The sequence below is a fragment of the Terrapene carolina genome, unplaced genomic scaffold (genome assembly GCF_002925995.2).
Source record: "Terrapene carolina triunguis isolate 2854851 unplaced genomic scaffold, T_m_triunguis-2.0 Scaffold210, whole genome shotgun sequence".
In the NCBI taxonomy this organism is placed as follows: domain Eukaryota; kingdom Metazoa; phylum Chordata; order Testudines; family Emydidae; genus Terrapene; species Terrapene triunguis.
This window is the reverse complement of record NW_020664561.1, coordinates 28,914,395-28,934,113: the sequence shown is the minus strand read 5'-3', so window position 1 is coordinate 28,934,113 and position 19,719 is coordinate 28,914,395.

Here is a 19,719-nt window from a genome sequence, read left to right as displayed (position 1 = left end):
CTTGTTCTGTCATCTGTCACCGCTGAGAACAGCTGAGCTCCACCCTCTTTGGAACCCCCCTTCAGGTAATTGAAAGCAGCTATCAAATCCCCCCCTCATTCTTCTCTTCTGGAGACTAAACAATCCCAGTTCCCTCAGCCTCTCCTCATAAGTCATGTGCTCCAGACCCCTAATCATTTTTGTTGCCCTCCGCTGGACTCTTTCCAATTTTTCCACATCCTTCTTGTAGTGTGGGGCCCAAAACTGGACACAGTACTCCAGATGAGGCCTCACCAATGTCGAATAAAGGGGAACGATCACGTTCCTCGATCTGCTGGCAATACCCCTACTTATACAGCCCAAAATGCCGTTAGCCTTCTTGGCAACAAGAGTACACTGTTGACTCATATCCAGCTTCTCGTCCACTGTGACCCCTAGGTCCTTTTCTGCAGAACTGCTACCTAGCCATTCGGTCCCTAGTCTGTAGCAGTGCATGGGATTCTTCCGTCCTAAGTGCAGGACTCTGCACTTGTCCTTGTTGAACCTCATCAGGTTTTTTTTGGCCCAATCCTCTAATTTGTCTAGGTCCCTCTATATCCGATCCCTACCCTCTAGTGTATCTACCACGCCTCCCAGTTTAGTGTCATCTGCAAACTTGCTGAGAGTGCAGTCCACACCATCCTCCAGATCATTAATAAAAATATTAAACAAAACCGGCCCCAGGACTGACCCTTGGGGCACTCCACTTGAAACCGGCTGCCAACTAGACATGGAGCCATTGATCACTACCCGTTGAGCCCGACGATCTAGCCAGCTTTCTATCCACCTTACAGTCCATTCATCCAGCCCATACTTCTTTAACTTGGCGGCAAGAATACTGTGGGAGACCGTATCAAAGCTTTGCTAAAGTCAAGGAATAACACATCCACTGCTTTCCCCTCATCCACAGAGCCAGTTATCTCATCATAGAAGGCAATTAGGTTAGTCAGGCACGACTTCCCCTTGGTGAATCCATGCTGACTGTTCCTGATCACTTTCCTCTCCTCTAAGTGTTTCATAATTGATTCCTTGAGGACCTGCTCCATGATTTTTCCAGGGACTGAGGTGAGGCTGACTGGCCTGTAGTTCCCCGGATCCTCCTTCTTCCCTTTTTTAAAGATGGGCACTACATTAGCCTTTTTCCAGTCATCCGGAACCTCCCCCGATCGCCAGCAGTTTTAAAAAATAAAGGCTAATGGCTCTGCAATCTCATCCACCAACTCCTTTATGCACAAACTGAAGAAGACATGGGATCTGGTGTATGGATGTACAAGATTTCATAATTTTCTCTGTGGTCCTAGCTTCAAAACAGGAACTGATCACAATCCACTGACCGCAATACACAAAAAGGGACTTGGAGAACAATCACCCAGGACATAGTGACTACTTTTGAAAATATAGACGTATGATGTGACCGTGGAGTTCCAATCTGGCTGGCACTTAGTTACGGAGGACACATGCACCTTCTGACAATACACAGCCTGATGATCTGGAACAAGCAATAAACATGCATGTGAACACGATAAAAATGTCATGGTGCTGTATCTCCAGGCACATGGGAGGACTGGGAGTCAGAAACAACTAAAGATGAAATGCTGCAAACAATGACACAAGCGCTAAATGAAGGAGGGGGGAACAACACTTCCTAACTGCCTATTTCCACTATAAAAATAAGCTTTCAATGATCTCAGGAGGCTCTTGAAAGGGACACAAATCATGATTTCCACAATGATGAAAAGGAAACTATTGGAACAAATATGTGAAGGGCACCTGGAAATGACCAAATAAAAAAAAAAAAAAGAGCCACAGAATTTGTATTCTGGACACAGATTAACAGTGACATTGAAGAAATGGTGAACAAGCGTGGAAAATATGTCAGAAGTACTAAGATTCCTAACAGAGAGAACCAATGCTTCTGCATGAACAACTTGAAATTCCATGGGACAAAGTCAGAACTGGCATGATCAACGTGGGAAGACAAGATTACCTGATTACTTTACCAGTTTCCCAGAAGTAGTCATACTTGAACATACCACAGAAGCAACAGTTGTCAGGCACATTAAATCTGTATTTGCACAGCATGGAATTCCAAGAACAGTAATAACTGACAAAGGACCTCAGTTCAAGAATAGGGAATTCCTGGACTTTGATAAAATGTGCAACTTTCATCATGAGACATCTAGTCCCAGATATTCTCAAACCTATGGAATAGTTGAATGTGGAGTATCTATAGTGAAGAACTTGCTCAGAAAAGCAACAGAGGCAAGAGCAGATGCATATTGATTACTACTCAACTATAGTCACTGCTATTCAATTGTACTCACAACTGCAATGTGCAAAGTCACCTACTGGACTCCTCCATAGCAGATGTATAAATATTTGATTACCAGATATGGGACAGAAACAAAGGTGGCTAAGGAGTCTGCTGATAGTGAGAAAAATACTGGGAAAGTACAATCAGACAAAATATTATAATAAAGGATCAAGACCTCTTCCACAGTTAAAACACAGACTCAATGAGAATTTGGCAAGATGGCACTGGTCAGTTACAGCTACAATGATCAAATAGGAGTCACCTCATACTCAGTGATCACAGACAGGCAAAATCCTACAAAGGAAGTGTAAGCATCTGCTCAAGATACCTGACAACTTGACTGAGACCAATGAACTGACTACAGATGTATAAGTAGAAAACAGTTCAAAAACTGACCCTGCTATTGATCATGAGACTGAACAATCTGTTACAGTCAAGGATTTGACCAAAGAGGGTTTGCAATACAGCAGGTCAGGAAGATTTCTAAAACATCCTAAGGCTAGGTCTACACTACCCGCCTGAATCGGCGGGTAGAAATCGACCTCTCGGGGATCGATTTATCGCGTCCCGTTGGGACGCGACAATCGATCCCCGAATCGACGCTCTTACTCCACCACCAAAGGTAGGAGTAAGCGCCGTCGACGGGAAGCCGCAGAGGTCGATTTCGCCACCGTCCCTACAGCGGGGTAAGTCGGCTGCGATACGTCGAATTCAGCTACGCTATTCGCGTAGCTGAATTTGCGTATCTTAAATCGACCCCCCCCCGTAGTGAAGACGTAGCCTAAGAGACTGATCAAGATGTGTTAGGGTTGTGTTTAAGCAACTTGAAGAGTTAAGTCACTTATTGTATTTATTTCAGCCAGAAAATGTATAAACAAGGGATTTAAAAAAGTGAAGCTGTGTTATTAAGTCATCCAGGATATTTAGCAATGCCAAACTTCCTGTACACTCTAGATGGAGTCTATTGTTTCCTGGGATACTTTCTGCTGGGGCAGAAGCAAAAAAACCCAGTATCGGGCAATTGCAGGCTGCAGCTACACAGAATAGTAGAACGTTTTTTACCTTGTTTCTGTATATAGTTCCTGTTCATAATAAAGAGTTTATCTTTAAATCGGTCTGCTCATCAATAAAATACTACAGAAAGAAACTTGTCATATAAAAAAAACTTTTAAAGACTTTTTTTTTCTATTTTAAACAGCCTGCTTTCTACATAAAGGAACCAGGAGGACAAAGTCCCAATACTTAAAAAAAAAAGTCTTTTAAAAAGCTGTTTGAAAAGCTATACAGTTTTTTACAAAGAGGCTTCCTGCAGCCCTTTGAGAAGACAAACATCACTTTTAAAGTGCTACATTTTTATTCTTTTCAACTTGCAAATAGACTTTGTGTCTGATGAAGAATGTCCCCTACATGCAGCACATTGTTTTGCAAGTGACTGGGAAGCAGTTAAGAGAAATCTATTTCATCAATAGCATCATGAGTGGTAGTGTTCAATGAAAAGCTATAGAAAGGGAAAGACAAAATGGCATTTGCAATCTCAACACAGTAAACTAATCACTAATAAATAAAATAATAAAAATAAATAATAATAAGTAAATGGAAGGTCTACTGAAATGAAAACAATCTCAGTTGCTAAAGATAATGGTGGTAGGATCATTATTACAACTCATTGCAAGGGCAAGATAATCACGTAGAAGAGCACTTAAGCACATGCTTATGAAATCAGTGTGGCTTAAATATACGCTTATGTGCTTTCCTTAATAGGGATGCTTTCCTTAATCAGGACCAGAGGTGAAATCCTGATCTCAGTGAGGTCAATGGAGGTTTTGCCATTGACTTAAATGTGGTCAGGGTTTCACCCCAGATCTGTCTCTGACCTCATTGCAGGATCAGGGCCTTACAACATGATCCAACTCCCATTGAAGTCAATGGAAACACTCCCACTTACTTTAATGAGAACTAGATTGGGTCCTGCATTTTCTGCTACTCTGGCAATTAAAGGAATGTCGGAGCTTCCATATGTTACAAACAATTGGTTCTTCTCTTACTCCAACAAAATGGGAAAACAGTAATTTGTCATTTGTCCTCTATCTACATTTGGGTGATTAACTGACTTTTTGGTTTGCTGGCATTTAAAAAAAATATTTTTTGGTCAAATAGAAAAATATTTTTTTCTAAATTTCTGGAGAATCAAGAAGTTAAAAAAGTTTCATTATGGATCAAAATTAATTTCTTTTGAATTTTTAAAATATTTTTCCCTACCAAAACAAATTGGCAAAATTGGCACAAATGCGCAAAATGTTTGTGTTGCTGAATTGGCATTTTATGCCCCCCCCCCCCAAAAAAAAGAAAGTTTCAAGTGGAAAATTTCACCAGCTCTATCTCTGCCATTGGCGTTTATGTTGTCTCATCACAGTCACTTGTTGGGGAAAAACAGAGAACAACAGTAATGGGAGGTAAACAGTTTTTCAGTTATTTTAGTTTGAAGACAATGTCCTAAAAAGGCCACGTGAAGTCTAAATAGCCATTTGTAAAAACGAGGATTTATTATTCACATAAAAGAGAGATTATATCACATGAAGAGATAACTCTGCTGTTTTAAACATTATTATTCAGCTGTATTTCATTCTATGTAATGTATTTCAATTCCAAACCCTATTCACCCACTATCTGTACAATTGCTAAGATCCAGTTCAAGCTCTGAATATGATGAATGCATGTCTAAGAACATTTTTGTAACTTGTTATTTAAGATAAATATGATGTACAGTATTAATTTAACAAGACACGGAACTGGCTATATCCCTTTAGGCACACAGGAAACTAAAGAAGTCCGACTCCAAGTATAATATAAAAAACACATACAGGTTCAAACTTACATGAAACTCAGTTCAGAGAGGCTCAAACTTAGCTACTCAGCTGGATTTGAGACTATGAAATGAGTCATTGGTCAATTATAAGTATCATAAGATGAGAAATCTACCAATATGACTGAAGTATCTCAGTCAGGAATCATTCCTCAGAGGTTCTGTTGTATGCTTGCTGTGTGATCTCCATTTTAAAATGAAAATACTTATATGATTCCCTCAAAGTGCAGTTATCATTCTTATAAAAACATTTACTTGTGAGAAATCTTAATATTCATCTTGTTATTTAGAACCATCTGGAGTTAATCCTGCACATTAATTTAAAATGGAATAAATCTATAAAGAATTTATTTTGATCTGTAATAAGCATGTTCCATGAAGATTTGGTAGGGTGAAGAGAATTATCTTTAATGCAACTCTCCTTATATATTTTGACTTTAAAAACCTAGCACTGAGCCTTGGCTAGTTTCAGAAAAATCTAAATCCCCCTGAAAATGGCAGTGATATTTAATATGTCTATATACTCATGCTGTATACTATATATATATATATGTGTGTGTGTGTATACGTATGGATGTATTACAGTTTACTGTTACAAATGAAGAACACTAAATTTACAGCTAAGCTTCCTTTTAACATCTTGTGTTCTCTTTCTCATCATCACTTTGTGAGAAATTCTCCTTTTGGGCTTGTTCAGCCCAAGGATGTCAAGCCTCTTCCCTGCCACAAAATTGTAAGGAAAATCTGTTCTGTGATTTTCAAATTATAGTTTAAAGAAAATTATATGTATATATACATATACTCACCATCAAAACAATACCTAGCTTGGGTGTATAGCACTTTCATCAATAGTTCTCAGTATACTTCACAAAAGAGGTAAGTATTGTTATCCCCATTTTAAATTGTGGAATCTGAGGCACACACAGGCAAAGTGACTTGCCCAGGGTCACCCAGTGGGCCACTGGCTGAGCTGAGACTAGAACTCAGGTCTCCTGAAGTCCAATCAATATGAATATAGCTTTTTGGTAACCAACAATTGAAAAAATGGCTCAGTATAAAAAACACACTGCTAGACTTCACTGAAGAACAAATAAATCTGAGAAAATAAATAAAATATGTAAATGAAAGTTATAAGTGTTTAACATTTATTACTGAACGTAGTCTCCAGTGGATCTCATGGTCGATGCAGAAGTTCCAGAGATGGAGTGCCTCCTGGCAGAGAGTCGATGAGCACGCTCCCCCTTGCCTGTTGATGTAGAACATTGAGTCTGTGTTGTCCATTAGGACTCTCACCACCTTGCCTGACAGGTGAGGTAGAAAGACGCCGCATGCCAATCGGACCGCTCTGAGGTCTTTGAGTTTATGTGGAGCACCATCTCTTCCGGGGACCACATACCTTGGGTCTGGAGATCTCAACGGAGAGCACCCCAGTCGAGGTCCGAGGCATCCGACATCAATTGGATGGAGTAAGGGGGGTTGTCAAATGGAACTCACTTTAGAACCTTCTCGCAATCAGTCCACCAATGCAGTGAAGTCAGTAGTGCCAAGGGGATGGTAAGTATCTTTTCCAGGTGATCTCTGGACTGGGAATAGACCATAGTTAGCCATTGCTGCAGGGGTCGCATCCAGAGCCTGGCATGGAGGGCAACATATGTGAAAGCTGCCATGTGGCTCAGCAGATGCAGGCAAACTCTGGCCATAGTCAGGGGGGAACACGGACACCTCCACGGTAATGTCTGTCAATGCCCGAAACCTTTCTAGCATCAGGAACGCTCTCACACAGGTCGAGTCGAGTACTGCTCCGATGAATTCTATCCTTTGTACTGAAACTAACATAGACTTTTTGTCATTCACCTGTAGGCCCAGGGAGTGTCATGTGCTTTGCAGTACCGTGGCATCCTTTTGGACCTGAGACCTGGAGCTGCCCTTGACCAGCCAGTCATCAAGGTACGGGTAGATCTGGATACCCCGGCGCCTGAGGTAAGCCACCACTGACATGCACTTGGTAAACACCCTCAGTGCTGTTGCCAGGCCAAATGAGAGGACCATAAATTGGTAGTGGTCAGGTCCCACCGTGAATCAGAAAACGTCTGTTCCCTTGGAAGATTGCTATGTGAAAGTATGCATCCATTAGGTCGAAGGCAGCATACCAATCTCCCAGATCCAGGGAGGGATGATAGAGGCCAGGGAGACCATGCAGAACTTCAGCCTCTTTAGGTACTTTTTGAGGTCTCACAGGTCCAGAATGGGACGTAGACCACTCTTCGCCTCTGGAATTAAAAAGTATTTTATAAACCTGTTCCTGTGCTCAAGAGGAACTTCCTCCACTGCCCCCAGCTGCAGTAACCCTTGAACCTCCTGTGCGAGGAGACTCTTCTGAGAAGGGTCCCTGAAGAGGGACGGGAAAGGGGAGAAGGGGTAGAAAGAAACTGCAGGGTATAGCCCTGTGCCACTGCGTCCATCACTGGCGGCAAGAAGGAACTGAGGGTGCGGGGAGCTGGCGGTGCCCATTATACTGCGCCATGTGGGTGCCACTGCAGAGGGCACCAGAGCCAGTCCACTACGGACACTGCTGAGGGAAAAACTTCTGGCACCGGTGCACGTGGCAAGCACACACAGCTAATATGGAATGGACATGAGCAAGCACTCGAAGAAGAACTGACTGTTCCTGCCTAGCCAGGAGACCTGAGTAGATGATGCTGTTGACCGAGAGGGGGAGAGGTATGTGTATGATAATTTGAATGTCCTGCCTGAGGGCTAGAGGGGAGGTATACTTAAAGAGGGACATGTGAGACCTCACTCAAGAAATCAACACTAGACCAATACTGAATCTCCCCTTTGGGAGAAAGATTCTTAAGATGATGTTAGCAGAGCAACTACTTGCAAACTTCAGATTTGGGTGTGGGATAGAAACTTCACTAGTGGTGTTGGTCAGTAATCTCCTTCTGCTATGGGAACAGGCAATATATAGCTCCCTTTCCTGCATGCATAATGCACATCAAATGCTACAAGGTGACCACTAGGTATATTTGTCAGGAAAACGCCTACGTATTTCCAGCAAAATAGAGCTCAACTAAAGTTTGTTCACCCACTGATGCTGTCTCTTTCCCTGATTATGGAAAAAAAAATTTAAACAGGAAAACAAGTCAATGGATTTCCCAGCCCCTTGCAATTCCTCTCTGTACACGCGCGCACGCGCACACACACACACACACACACACGTACGTGGGACACAGGGTTTATCACAGGATAGATGACACAGTTTTTGAGTGCACTTCCTGTATAATACTGTCTTCCCTTCCTTAATGTGACTGCTGATGCCACTGAGCCAGCATAGATTAGAGGTGAGGAGCCAGACTCCTTCTCCCAGTACAGAGAGTTGCCAGTGGTTCCTTTAAAGCCAGCTTCCTGGCTGCTCTTCACGTTTTCTTCAAACCATTGGCCTCTTAGAATGACTTTTTTCTTCTCCTTAGGAGGATAGCTAGCACTGAAGAACTAAGGAGTCCTGACTCCTCCCCTCAGATGGATCTCTCTGGTAAGTGAGGAGTGAAGCAAAGCCACCAGCAGACCCCACACTAATTTAGGTTTCCTCATAGAGCCTGAATGTGTAATAGCCACTGGAAACAATGGATACTGACCTCTGCTATGTGAGAGAAGTCACTTTTTTGTCACCCTGATCCCTGCATGTTATATGACTGGTGACAAGAAATAAATATTGGTCTCTTACTAGCTTTCCTGTGTGCAGCTCACTTATTAAATTGTGTCAAAAGAAAAATAAACCTTTGGCAAAAATGGAGCAAATGAAGCTGCCTGAATCGCTCAGTGTGGAAAGGATCCTGGGAAAGAAATTATGGAGGAGATGCAGTACTTCCTAATTGTCCTGGAATAAAGTAGTAGTGAAAGAAAATCCCAGAGGCCTGTTATGTGTGGCAGGCCCAGAGGCCTTAAAGATCTATAATACATATTAGTGAGAGCACGACAGAGACTGAACTGCAAACTACTACACAAAATCATTCCAATGTGATACATGCAGTAACGTCAACTGGGAGAAGCTGTGAAATTTTTGGGTTCACCCAGTCCAGCAAAGCGTTCAGTCAATCTCTGCCTCATAATTCTGGGTGTCTTGTGGCTGTGCAGCTTTGGTTCAGAGCTCTGGCCCCAACAGCTTGCTAGCAGCCCACAAGCCTCACCCTGGCTTTGCCCAACTTGGTTACTCCTTGCAGGCTGACCTACTATCCTTCCAGCCCTGAATTTGCCCCAAAATTGTCCTACTGCAGGGGCCAGTCCCTCTCACTGGACCCTCACAGGAAAAGTATTAGGTCTGCTGCCTCTAATGAGGCAGCATAACATTCCAACCTGTTAGCTTACTAGAAGCACACATTTTACTGAACTTACACAGCACTGCTGATTTATAATGAAAGCAAAACAAGTTTATTAACGTAAGAGCATAGATTAAGTAATACCAAGTGAAAGAAATAAAGGTAGAGATGGTCACCAGCAAATAAAAGTGAAAACACTGATCTAGCCAGGGCTCATCACAGAGACCAAATCACTTCATTTCTTTGTTTTCTTAAAGAGAAGGATAACTTGAGGTTCTTTGACCTTCTCTTTTATAGTTCCGTGAGCCTTTGAAATGTATTCTTCTGAAGAGTGCCCGCAGGCAAAGTTCAGGCTAAGTACAGGAGCCATGAGGTCCAGAAGATAAGGCTCCATGCTGGTTCTTCCCCACTGGTGATTGCTACTATGCAAATTATCTCTTTCTGCTGCAACTTCTGATACAAATGAATGGCCCATTGAATTTGAGCCACACCTGGCGTGATGTGTTAGCCTCTTCCCTTTATCTGGAGAAAATCTGTTTATCAACACTCCTTGATACCCCTGGTTTTCACACCTTTTAGTGACAGACTTTAAAACATAATATTAGTGAGTATCCATAATTTCACATACAGCATGGTCATGCATATTTTACAATTATATTATTGACCAGTTATTAGTTTTCAAATGATACCCCACCAGGCCTCTTTTGCACAAAAATCATTGCAGTAGTGTCTAGGGTGTGAATACAAGGATGTTTTATCAGAAAACTATAACCAATAGTGTGGCCAATATGGTACAGATCTATGTAATAAAGGTAAAACAAGTGAATCTCAACAGTTAGCAGATGTGTTAATTAGACAGCAAATTCTTTGTAACATTATTGATAGCCTGGTCAAAGCAAAGTTATCATGAGAAATGGACTCGATTTTGAAAAGCTATCTGCAGGGCTAGTGAAACTATGCTTCTTAAATGAAAATGTTAAGAAGCAGTGAAAGAACCAACGTACATCAGATTAAAAATTATATGTCAAGGCATATACACCTCATAAAAGGGTTATTTGCAATAAACGTGAGCGCAATCACGACACAAGGCAAAGGTGCCCAACACAAGCTGTGCAATCACAGATATGCAATAAAAGTAACCATTTGGCAAAAGCATACATTGTACACAGCAGATCTTAAAAAGAAATACAAAAGCAAAATATATGCACTAATAAAAGCTGGAGGACAAAGTTCTGATGGTGATGATGCAATAACAAAATTCCTTGTTAGGTCTCAATCTATTTATGGTAGAAGGTGTTTTTCAACATATCAATAGATATTGAAACGGAATGCTATCCAATCATGGTAAACATATACAAAGAAGATTAGTGCCTTTCTCAATCAACTTCAGTGGGGCTCTATGCAGGCACAAGGATCCATATATGTGGAACTTGTAAGACTGGGACCTTAGTGAGTATTATCCACAATGCGCCTATGGCAAACCTGGGATCAGAATTTAGGCATTCCTGATTCTTGCTCCTATGCTTAAACCACCAGATCACACTTTCACTACTTTCAAAATTTAACACAAACTCTCTGATATGTGCTTTTCTTCATACAGTACTTCAAATCTTGGATCATAATGGTAAACGAACTGCTCACTGAAAGGAGTTTCAATAAGTGGTGTGTAGCCCATAGTGCAAGCTTGCCCATTATATTCAGTATATATTCAGCTTGCCTTCAGTATATTTAGCTGCTTTTTATTATTCATCCATAACAGAAGGAACCTACTGGCCTGTATCCTGTAAGATATTAGATGAAGCAAAAGTTAGCATAAGTGTGGTAAAGTAGGTCATAACCTTGGCACAGATCAATGGTTACCTTTAGATTTTGGGAACTAATTAGAACTTGCTCAATGGTAGGAGTTAGAAAGTTCCAATAAGTGCAACCACAAGAAACATGAAAGTAATAACCACAAGTCGGCTAAAGCAAGAGGTGTCAGGTGTGATCATGAGCTAAATAGCAGTTATATGTATCAATATGTTAATCTATAGAATAAGATGAGTACACCTCAGTATTATGGGCATGGAGGACTGAGCATGAGCAGAGGATGCTCAGGCCCTATAACAGGGCAGACACTATGTGGTCCAGGACTTGTTCTTTCCTGGGCCTCTTCCATTGATGTCTGCTTCTCTACTATTTGACCTTTCAACTTGTTGGGGAACTTAGACCAGAGAAAAGGCTGGCCCCTTGTCTCTTATCACCAGGTCCTCAACAAAGGGTGTGAGTATGCAATTTAAGGGCTTATGCATCAAATGATACCACAGATAACAAGATAGAGATAATACAATACTGGGGTTATATAGCTTGGATCTTTTCTAGCATTATCCATTATTCTAATAACAGTATCTAAGGTTTTACTTTGCCCTCAGTGTGAGTGTCCTTGTCATCCACCCTGAAACTTCCCACAAGATATTGAACTCCATAGTGTGAATTCTGTGTAGCCTGATTCACAGTTAGATCAATTGGCCATTAATCCGAACATTATTAACCTTCGAAAAGGGTCAGGCAACAGGTGACAAGTGAGCCCAAAATAACCAAGACCCTGAAAGCAAAAAAAAATGGAAGCAGTCACTTCAAATGATGTAATTTATATTTCCAGTATCCTTAAAATGAATAGTGTCCAGCTAATTTGTAAAACTCTTTAAAACCATTATAATTTACCTTAAGAGACTGCTTCATTGTCAGATGAAGAATTTGTGAGACTGAAGACGAGTGTGTAGTCTGCTTTTATAAAATAGTCAAGAGATTTCTCAATTGCTTTCAAACACAAATTCCAAGAAAATTCCCAGCAGAAAGATACAGCATACTAGTGTATATGCCTATCACAAGTATATGGGACACTCATTGAAACTGATTAGTAGGAAACTTAAAAATGATGCCTTATAAAGTGTATAATAAATCTGAGGAATTCAGTACCACAAAAAAAAAAAAAAAAAAAAAAGATTGAATCCATCAGTTTAGAGTAATTTAAAAGAGGTCTGGGTGAAAGCCAGTGTGATAGAAGATCTAGGGTCTGTCAGAACTTAATAAAAGAAATTTTAAAAGGGTCATATCCAAACTATCTCTTTGTTCAGAAGAAATGGAGAAGATGGGTCTATGCAACTGGCGAGGGGTGAACACCCATGGAAAAGAATGAAAGTACAGATCAAAATCTAATCATCACACTCAGAGGAGGCAGGTTTGTAGAAATTTTGGTGGTGCCCAGAACCCCCCCCCCCAAACTCCACCCCCACCTGCCTAAGGCTCTGGGAGGGAGTTGGGGTGGGGGGAGGAGGTCTGGGGTGCAGGCGCTGGGCTGGGGCAGGGGATTGGGGTGCAGTAGGGGTGAAGGGTGCAGGCTCTGGGAGGGAGTTTGGGTGCAGAAGGACTGAGAGGAGGGAGGGAGTTTGGGTGGGAGAGAGGGTCTGGGGTGCAGGCTCTGGGATGGTGTTTGGGTGCTGGGTGCAGGCTCCGGGCTGGGGCAGCAGGTGGGGGTACAGGATGGGGTGAGGGGTGCAGGCTCTGGGCTGGGGCAGGGGGTGTGTGTGCAGGAGGGGGTGAGGGGTGCAGGCTCTGGGAGGGAGTTTGGGGGTGGCAGGGATTGCAGAGGCGGGGGTACTGGGGTGAGGGCTGTGGGGTTTGGGGTGTTGGAGAGGCTCAGGGCTAGGGCAGAGGGTTAGGGTGCGGGGGGTGAGGGCTCTGGCTGGGGGTGCGGGCTCTGGGGTGGGGCAGGACTGGGAATGAGTTTGGGGTGCAGGCTGGGCCGGGGCTGGGGCCAGAGAGGAGGACTCCCCTCAGCCCTCTCCCCGTTGGCAGCAGTGAGCTCTGGGAGAGGGGCCCTCTCTCCCCCCCCGGCAGCACACTCACCCCACACCACTGTCACTGCACGTGCTCCTAGGGCCCCTCTCAGGTCCAGAAAGCCCTCTTGCCTCCCCTGTGGTGGGTGCCGAGGGGCTGCCATCACATGTGCTCCTCCTCCCCTGCTGCTGCCCCTCACTGTAGCCTCACTGGGGTGGGGGATGGGGCTGCCCCTTGTCCAGCGTGGGACAGGAGCAGTGACTGTGGGCCAGGGGCCCCCCTGTGCTGGTAGAGGGTCCCACCGGAAAAAGGAAGGGACCTCCGAGGCAGAAGGGCAGGGGCAGGACAGCCTGCCCTGGCATTAGTAGATGGGGGGCACTAGGACCCTGCAGCAGCAGTTGATGCCAGGAGCCAGAAGAGCGGAGTCAGCGTGGAGCTGCAGGGGAGAGGCAGGGATGGGGAGGCACACAGGGACAGCAAGTGGGGGCCAAGGGACACTCGGGGGATGTGTGTGGGGGGGTGGCAGGCGGGGCCGGGGGAGAGACCCGGCCCCAAACATTGGTGCAGCCGGGCCCCCAGGCCCTGAATATTGCTGGAGCCCGGGCACCATGGGCCCATATAACTCGCCGCCCCTGATCACACTTACTTTAAAGAAATTAAATCACCAGTGCTTTTGACATACCAGCCTTGGAATCAGGAAGACACCTCCCAAATAGGATTTTGGATCAGATTCTGTTGCATAAATATTAATGAAACCTTCACCTTGATGTGTTTATAGCCTCCAAAACGTAGAGACACATTGGACAACCAAGAGCGGCCTGTTTGAACATGCAAGCTGACTCAGTAGCAGGGACTTGAAAAGTGGGTCCTGGATTCAGGAGGGGAGTCGGTGTTTAACTAGCAAGTGATGTTGGCAGTCTGACCGAAGGGTGGTCAGAGAGAGGATTGCCTCATCTGGTTTTGTTTGTTAGAAGAGCAAATCTAAATATGTTAAACACACAATTTCTATTCTTTTAATTCCATGTTCTCTCTATTTTTTTAATAAATCTTGGTTTTGGTGAAGACTAGTGTTATTTGGATAATTTCATTTGAGGTCCCTTGAGAAAACATCTGTGACATCTAAGGAGATGTTGTGAAGGGTAGAGTTTCTGGAACCTACACTCCCTCTCTGAGTCCCAGTCAAGATGCATGGACAGAAGTGTTCTCTCCCAGTGAGGTGTGCTGCAAAAAGCTATGGCAGGTAGCACACAAGGGGATGTCAAATGACGAAGCAGGAGATGAGAGTTGGTACTAGTACTGGTCACAGCCAGCAAATAAGCATAGGGAGCAAAACTAACCTACTGATTTAATCAGAACTAAATCACACTCATGGATTAGGAAACATACTGATCACTTGTGGAGTGAGGGGTAAAGAATGATTTTCTTTTCCCTTATAATAAGTGCTAACTTGGATAAATGCAAAAGCGAGGCTAGTCTCATCCGAGGCCTCTTGCAGAGACTCGATACTGGACTATGATTGTATTCCACCAGGGTAACTCTTATGTTCATGGCTCTTTTATTGTAACAGAGGGGGGTGAAGATTAGGTAGTAATATGTTTTCTGAAAAGAAGAAGACAAATAAAAATTTCAACTCACAACATGGCTAGAACATTTTTATGGTTCTTGTTGTCTCCAAGGTCTCCAAAATAGCAGTTCTCAAAATTTTAACCATCACACTCTACTACTATAAAGAAAATCAGCATAGACCCCACCTTCATAGAATCATTGGACTGGAAGGGACCTTGAAAGGTCATCTAGTTCAGTCCCCTGCACTCATGGCAGGACTAAATATTATCTAGACTATTTCTGACAGGTGTTTGTCTAACCTGCTCTTAAAAATCTCCAATGATGGAGATTCCATAACTCCCTTTTCCAGTCTTCTGGAATCTCTCCCATCTTCCATGACTTTTTAAAGATAATTGCTAATGGCTCAGATATCTCCTCAGTTAGCTCCTGGAGTATTCTAGGATGCATTTAATCAGGCCCTGGTGACCTGAAGACATCTAATTTGTCTAAGTAATTTTTAACTTGTTCTTTCCCTATTTTAGCCTCTGCTGATCCTACCTCATTTTCACTGGTATTCATTGGTATTCACTATGTTAGATGTCCAATCACTGCCAACCTTCTTGTTACCATTTATGTCTCTAGCAATTTGATCTCATGTTGTGCCTTGGCCATTCTAATTTTGTCCCTACATACTTGTGTTATTTGTTTATATTTATCCTTTGTAATTTGACCTAATTTCCATTTTTTCTAGTACTCTTTTTTGATGTTTAGATCATTGAAGATCTCCTGGCTAAGCTAGGGTGGTCTCTTGCCATACTTCCTATCTTTCCTATGTAGTGGGATAGTTAGCTCTTGTGCCCTTAATAATGTCTCCTTGAAAAACTGCCAACTGTCTTCAATTGTTTTTCCCCTTAGACTTGCTTCCCATGGGATCTTACCTACCAACTCCCTGAGTTTGCTAAAGTCTGCCTTCTTGAAATCCATTATCTTTATTTTGCTGTCCTCCCTCCTACCATTCCTTAGAACCATGAACTTTTATTTCATGATCATTTTCACCCAAGCTGCCTTCCACTTTCAAATTCTCAACCAGTTCTTCCCTATTTGTCAAAATCAAATCTAGAACAGCCTCTCCCCTCATAGCTTTCTCCACCTTCTGAAATAAAAAAAATTGTCTCCAATACATTCCAAGAACTTGTGCCCTGCTGTGTTGTTTTTCCAACAGATGTCTGAGTAGTTGAAGTCCCCCATCACCACCAAGTCCTGTGCTTTGGATGATTTTGTTAATTGTTTACAAAAAGGCTCATCCACCTCTTCTTCCTGATTAGGTGGTCTGTAGTAGACTCCTACCATGACATCACCCTTGTTTTTTACACCTTTTATCCTTACCCGGAGACTTTCAACAAGTCTGTCTCCTATTTCCATCTCAACCTCAGTCTAAGTATATACATTTTTAATATATAAGGCAACACCTCTTCCCTTTTTTCCCTGCCTGTCCTTCCTGAGGAAGCTGTACCCTTCTGTACCAATATTCCAGTGATGCATATTATCCCACCAGGTCTCTGTGATGCCAACTAAGTTGTGTTTATTTATTAGCATGAAGCTGAAGCCCTCCTGGCGACACCATCTTCGCAGCCAGGCATTCACCTCCAGGATGCATCTGTCTCTGCCGAAGCCCCTATCCTTTACTGGAAGGACTCAAGAGAACACCACCTGTGCTCCCAACTCCTTCACCCTTACTCCCAAAGCCCTGTAGTCACTTCTGATCTGCTGAGAATCATACCTCGCAGTATCATTAGTGCTCACATGCGTGAGTATCATGGGGTAGAGTCAGAGGGCCGGATGATCCTCGACAATGTCTCCATAACGTCTCGGATACGGGTGCCATGTCATGTGTGCTGGAAACTGTATTCATATATGCCATATATTGATGAAATACTAGAACAATTTTCATTCTCTAATTTTCAAGACCATAAATACAAAAAAGTAAGATAAAAGTTCCAGGCCCCAATCAAACAGCATCCAAGCTCCATCAATGAGGTCAGGACCCATAATTTGAGACAGCCTGCTTGAGGTTTAAAAGCCATGTTAAAATCAACTCTTAGAACAGACAAAACCCAGTCAAGAAAATAGGAACTTTTCTAACAAATTATCTCTCAATGCCATCTTTAGTGACAGGCAGAATAATTTCTCTCTGAGGATTATGGCTGCAGTTAAACAACTGACATTTTCTTAACTTCTACATATTGTCCAGCCACATGCAAGAGAACAGAATCCTTATTAGCATTCAGCTATCTCTCTCCATCTTGTCCCCATGACCTACTTCATGCCCCATCCACACTATCCTGTTTGATCCAACAGTGGACCCTGCAGATCTCTGGCCTTTCTGCTAAACACTATGTCTGGTTTCCCTGGAAAACTTTTTTTGTGTTCTTGGTTTCCCATAAATTGCCCTGGTTGTACACTATTATGTATACAGCATTACACAACTGTTATGACTCTGCTTCTGATCTAGGAGCTTCATCTTCAATCATCTAACAGTTTTTTTCTAATCTGCAACCATTTTATGTTCAGCTCAGAGTAGCCTGCTACAGAGGGAATACAATTAGGAAAGGGGCAGAGGGAGGAGGGTATGCAACTCTGTCAGCTCACGCACCTATTGGATGTAGGGCCATTGGGGCATACAAGAGAGAGAATGGCTAAGCAGTCAGTGAGGGACCCCAGAGGGCAGTAATATAGCTCCAAGACTTCTATACAGAAATCTCCCTCCCTTCTCCACTGCCTAAAACCCTGAAGGGCCTGTTGGATATGGCACTCCAGTTGAAGAAGGAGTCTGTGGGCTGAAGAGCTGATTTTCCCCTCTCTTCTACACGAGCAAAGGAGAGTCCTGCCCACATAGCATAATCTCATGCAAAGTAGATGTTTTGGCCTTGGATATTTAATCTGAAACTATATGCATCGGGGGTGTTCATTCCACTACAGCCTATAAATAAAAAGGTAATAGTAATTAAGGGCTTCGTCCTCCAAGGGGCTGAGGAACTCCTGGAGCATCAGGAAACTGTGGTTTAATGCCTTTAAGAGCACCTAAAGAAAGTAGCTTGCAAAATCATGCCCTAAAGCACTGAAGTTAATTTTTTACAAGGTTGCCCACTGATATCAGACCATTTGTGAAGACAATTAGTAACTGCAGTGCATCTGTGTAAAATTATGGGTCTGATTGTTAAATCATTTCACAGAAGACACAATTTCCAACTAAAACAGTAAACAACATTTAACATAATTACTGTAAGGAACATTCATAAATGATAGCATAGCTAAACTAATTGCTGACCTGAGATTTACCCCATCATAAATATAGGTATTATGGTTAGTTATTTCATGAACCCTCCTAAACCATGCATTTAAGGACTCAGTCACCTTTGCACAAAAATATCATTCTCATGAGTGATGGAAACACTATTTAGCTTTTAAAATAATTTACAATAAAGCTGGCCTGTGATCTGGCTTGGCAGCCCTTCTAGGTTATGTCTACATTGCATTTAGCAGTAAGCCTCCCTGCCTGAATAGACAGACTCTTGCCAGTGGGGCTTGAGGTAGAGACTAAAAATAGCTGTATGGACATTGTGGCTCCGGTGAAGACCTGGGCTAGCCACCCAAGCTCAGACCCCCCTGACTCCCTAGGCTTGAACTCACTTCGCTAGCCCCAGTCTCCACTGGCGCTGCAACATCCACACAGCTATTTATATGTGCTAGCTCGAGTCCTACTAGCACAAGTCTGTCTACCCGGACTGGAGGCTTGCTCCTAGCTGTAGCATAGACATGCCCTGTTTGGTTGCATGTGATAGCTACATCTGAGAGCTACTCAGACAGAAGGGAAGGCTTCAATCACGTTTAAGAGAAATCCAGAAAGTGAAACACATACTATCAGAAATAGTTTCTACTTTCATTGCTGTTAGCCCATGTACTGACCCCTCTCGAGACCTCGTTTTAATTATGCCATTTGGTTATGTTAATATTTTGTTTGTTTTTATTTTATATTGTTTACAAAAGAGTCACACACTTTGTAGCTTCTGTAGGCCAAGCTCATTGCATGCATCACAGGCTCCTTGCATCCCTTCACCCCCAACCTGCCCCAGCAAGCTCCCTATGTGGCACCTTCCCACCCCCTCTATTTCAGGGACTTTCTGTAGCCTCCCACACCATCCCTCAGGCCAGGCACTCTGTGTCCCCCCACATTTCCATCTCTGCCACATGGATGCCCCCCATATTCCTTTTCCTGCCATTTCCCCCTTTCATACTATCCTAGGGGATCTGTGTGTCCCCAGTTTCCCCCATCCCCTATGCCAGAAACCCCAATCCTCCTATGCCAGGGCTCTGTGTGCCCCCCCCCCATTCCTCCTCCCCCTCCATTTTTTTATTCAGGGTGACAACATTTTAAACTCTACCGAAAGGACAGTCAGAGTTGAGATGAGGGTATTATATTGCTGCAAGATTTAAATGGCTGCCATTAACTGGTTCTTTGAGCTATAAACAATTCAAGGCTGTTTAAAGACTATGTGCCTACTAACCAAATGCAAAGGGCTCCACTTGTCCCCCATTTTCCCCTTCTGATTTTCTGATTTTCACCAAAATCAATAGGTTCTAGAACATTTCAGAATGGGCCTAGAACATTCCCTGAAATTATGGAATTGATCGGGTGAAATGTTCAAACATTTCTGCTTTATTTATAGACAAACAGATAAATAATATCAAACTGAGTATAGGGCATTGCAAACTCAGCCAACGATGTTTTATTTGTTACACTGCTCTACAGCCAAAATGCTTCTGAAATAAATGTAGTCAAA